The sequence below is a fragment of the Mus pahari genome, chromosome 5, assembly GCF_900095145.1.
Source record: "Mus pahari chromosome 5, PAHARI_EIJ_v1.1, whole genome shotgun sequence".
NCBI classification, from domain to species: Eukaryota; Metazoa; Chordata; class Mammalia; order Rodentia; family Muridae; genus Mus; species Mus pahari.
In genome coordinates, this window is record NC_034594.1 from 9,845,884 (window position 1) to 9,850,554 (window position 4,671).

Below are 4,671 nucleotides of genomic sequence, written 5' to 3' on the forward strand. Positions count from 1 at the left end.
AGTATTCCTCTTTCTCAACATCTTTGACAGCATCTGCTGTCTCCTGATTTTCTGATCTTAGGTACTCTGACTGGTATAAGGTGGATTCTCAGGTTCTTTTGGATTTGTATTTCCCTGATGACTAAGGGATGATGATGTTAAACATTTCTTTAGGTGCTTCTCACCTATTTGAGAATTCAAATAGGTGAGAATTCAGTTGAGAATTCTCCAATTAACTCTGTACCCCATTTTTTAATTGTTTTATTTGGTTTTCTGGGGTCGACCTTCTTGATTTCTTTCTATATTTTGGATATTATCACTCTATTAGATGTAGGTATAGTAAAGATCTTTTCCCAATCTGTAGATTTGTCCTNCTGACAGTGTCCTTTGCCTTGTAGAAGCTTTTCAGTTTTGTGAGGTTCCAGTTGTTAATTTTCTTTGAGCCTGAGTCATTGATATTCTCCTCAGAAAAATTTCCCCTGTGCCAATGTGTTCAAGAATATTTCCTACTTTCTCTTCTATTCAAATCAGTGTGTCCGGTTTTATGTGGAGGTCTTTGATCAACTTGCACTTGAGTTTTGTACAAGGAGATAAGAATGGGTCAATTTGCATTCTTCTACATGCAGACTGCCAGTTAAAACATAAATGAAAAATGTCCCACCCCCACCCTACTGGATGGTTTTGGCTTCTTTGTCAAAGATCAAGTGATCATAGGTGTGTGGGCTTATTTTTGTCTCTTCAATTCTATTCAGTTGACTAACCTATCCAGCTCTGTACCAATACCATGAAGTTTTTATTACTATTGCTCTGTAGTACAGCTTGAGGTCATGGATGGTGGTCCCCCAAGAAGTTCGCTTACTGCTGAGGATTGTTTCCATTATCCCGTTTTGTTTGTTTTGTTTTTTATTCCAGAAAAATTTGAGAATTGTTCTTTCTTTTTCTGTAAAGAATTGAGTTGGAAATTTGATAGGGATTGCATTGAATCTGTAGACCGCTTTTGATAAGATGGCCATTTTTACTATGTTAATCCTACTAATCCAGGAGCATGGGAAACCTTTCCATCTTCTGAGGTCTTCTTTGATTTCTCTCTTCAGGGACTTGAAATTGTTGTCATGTAAATCATTGGGATTAACACGGAGAAAATGGCCATCCAGGCACGGTCACACATGGTCTCCCTCTAGTGGTATGGACCTCTCATTAGACCAGTCACTGGTTGGCCACTCTCAGAAGCTTTGTTGCCCCTTTGTCCCAGAATATCTTGCAAGTAAGGGTGGGTTGTAGTTTGAAGGTTTTATGGCTGAGTTGGTGTTCTAGTCCCACTATTGGAAGCCTTGTGTGTGAGAGAAAACAGCCTGTTCAGGCACTATACACTCTAATATTAATTGTCCTTGCTATGGTCACCATCNTAGATACCTGGGACGAGGAACCTAAAGCTGAATAGCCCAAATACCTAAGATGGTGGCTGAAGGGACTGTCAATGAAATGGTTCCTAATGATATTCTGCTACAGTCATAAATCATTCCTAGCCTGGTTGGCATCATAGAGGCCTCTACAGGTAGAAGTACTGGGTTTCCTGGTCCAGACTTGAAATGAGGGTTTGTGTGCCTAGGCTCATTGTATCTTTGTATGTGCTGTGTGGCTAATATCCCTGGAAGGTATCCTGGTCTTTTCTCATGGGAAAAAGAGGGTGAGTGGCTTTGGAGGNGAGAGGAGATGGGTAATGTGAGAAGTGGAAGGAGGGGCAACTGTTTTCATGATAAACTGAAGCAAAAATTAAAAAATAAAAATAGTTTAAAAATATAATTTAAAATTATGCAAACTTTGTTGTGGACAGCTTCTTATTGTGAACATGGAAAATAAGTGAGCAAGTAACAGGGAGAGTTATAAAATAGGAGGTATCATAGGAAGATTGCCTGACATATTTTGGAAATCATAAGAATGGTTTGAAATGCATATCCCAAAGAGAAATGAGAAAGATGCTAGTTGGAATACTTAACATACTTCAGTGAAACTGTAAAAGTTAAGGGACCGCTGGAATGGCTAAAAAAGAATAGGAAGGAGAATGAAGAAAGAGNAAAAGAGAAGATACCCAAAGCCCAGATGACAGAAGTCCAGTGAGCACCAAGCTGTTTAGATTTTATATCAAAGGCAATGTAGAAGCAAATACTAAAAGAATTATAGAAGATGAAAAAAAACAATTTTGGAATGATTGTGTATCATTATGTCTACTTAAAATATCCATACCACAATTGGCTAACAGAGAACCACGTGAAATAATCCAAGTGAGGAACTCTGGAGTAAGGAGAGGGTGGTGGAGGGAGAAGNGAGGACCTTCCTGGCATCCCAGCATTTCCTTTCCCAGGGAAAGCAGGGATGGGTTGAGGTCCCAAAAGCTGTGATTCTGGGGCAAAAGTAACATACATTTAGAAAAAATTCTCTTTCCTTAACTCTCTGCTATTAAAAAGGAAGAGGCCTCTGACTTCAGAGTATTAACTTCTTAATCCCTGAAGAGCAGGGGATTAAGAAAAAGAGGCTCAATTGCTAGGGCTGCTTTCTCTCTGGCCCAAGATCCCCTCACTGGCCAGAGGCTTGTGACTACATGCAATCTAAGTCCAGGTTATACCCTAATTGACTTTTTTAAAACTATTTTTCATGCCAGAAATGAGTAAAAAGTCTTTTCACAATATTTATTTCATGTTTAGGCTTAATGTACAGTACTTAACTTTCACAATGTTATCAGGTGTGAGATGGCAATGCATCTCACATTTCTCTGGTATTACAATCTAGATGTCATCACTCAGACATGGATGTTTTCTGTTTTGTTTTATCCCCATTTTCTATCTCCCTCCACATTGCCTTCTTCTCCTAGGAAGCCATTTGTAATGCAGATGACATATGTGCTTAAATAAAAGCTTATTCTTGTAAACTGTGTTTTTTCGTTTTCTTTCTATGTTCAACTTCACAGTGGGGTTTTTGAGTCCCACCTGTGTCCTAGGTACATCTACCCTTGTCACATACTGGATTTATGGCTTCATACCTTGGTAGAGACCCTTGTGCTGTGATTTATTATAAATTCCTTGTCTGTTCCCTGAGAGATGTTAAAGCATGCAGAATTCAATGTTTGTTTAGTTGCCTTGTATATAGCCCTGAAAGAATCATACAGGGTATGCATCCAGAAGTTATGTACATACCTCTACTTTATAAATTTATTTTCCTGAGAAGGTGCTGGACATTTTCTTCTACTATGGTGATAAACATTAAAAATTATCTTCTTGTGATGCAGGTGATGATATAGAATCAATATGCTATGTAGGAGAACACAGTAAAGTTCAATGCTGGGGTAAAATATGTTCTAGGGAGATAGATATCCAAATATTAAGGTATAAATCATATTAATCTAAGAGAAAAATGAGGAGAAATGAGAACAGTGGAGAAAAAAAGACTATGTTTCTAGCATCCTTGTTAATGCCTTCCTTTGTTTCTGTGCAGTTTCTTGATCTACACTATATAATTGATTTTAGAATCCAGTAATATTTCCTCCTTGCTTTAAACAAGAAATCACAGAATAGAACTTTCCCCAATTTGAGACTGTCAGCCTGACTTTTCTTCAAATGTCATGGGTGTTGTAAGGCTACAGGCAACTTTTTTTTTTTTTAATTACTCATTTTATTTGTTTACATTTTGAATGATGTCCTCCTCCCGGTTACCCTTCCAGAACTCCCCATCCCATCTCCCTCTTCCCCTCCCCTTAGCCTCTAAGAGGGTGCTCCTCCACCCACTCAACAACTCCCACCTCACCTCTCTAGCATCCACCTATGCTGGGGCACCAAACCTCCTCAGGACCAAGGGCTTCCCCTCTCATTGATATCAGAAAAGTTCCTCTGCTACATATATATCTGGAGCCATGGATCCCTCTGTGTATACTCTTTAGTTGGTAGTTTAGTCTCCGGGAGTTCTGAGCGGTCCAGCTAGTTGATGTTGTTCTTCCTAAACTGCTGAAAACCCCTTCAACTCCAGTCCTTCCCCTAGCTAATGCATTGGGGTCCCCCGGCTCAGTCGATAGTTGGCTGTATCTGCATCTGTCTTAGGTAGTAGGAGAACCTCTCAGGGAACAGTCATACCAGGCTCCTGTCAGCAAGTGGTTCTTAGCATCAGCAATGGTGTCTGGATTTGGTGTCTGCAGATGGGATAGATCCTTTGGTGGGGCTATATCTGGATGACCTTTTCATCAGGTTCTGTTCTTTTCTTTTTTTTTTTTTTTTTTTTTTTTTTTTTTTTGTCCCTGTCTTTCCTACAGTCAACCTCTTAAAGATGCAAATTTCTGTAGTGATTTTAGAACTTGTCCTGTTTGTGCCTTTTGTCTGAAGAGTTATCACTGACGTATATAAGCCAGTTCTAATTACTAAAACCTCCGGTTGTACCCCTGACAAGACTTAGGACTTTTTCTAACCACCTATAAAATGCTCACCCTGGCTATAAAATTCTAATCTGAACTTCTTCACATAAGCTTTCTCTATTGAGTATATTTGTGATTATTTGATTTTCAGTTATTTTCTGCCTACAATAGAAGCTTAATATAAATTAGAAGTTATTATATCGCACTTGGGAGGCAGAGGCAGGCAGATTTCTGAGTTCGAGGCCAGCCTGGTCTACAAAGTGAGTTCCAGGACAGCCATAGCTATACAGAGAAAC

General features: G+C 39.1%; 1 long non-coding RNA gene across 1 annotated transcript in view; it reads left to right on the forward strand.

Annotated features, from left to right (window-relative positions):
- Positions 1–4,671, forward strand: part of LOC110322474 — a 469,796-nt gene that overhangs the window by 159,234 nt on the left and 305,891 nt on the right. The window lies entirely within an intron of this gene.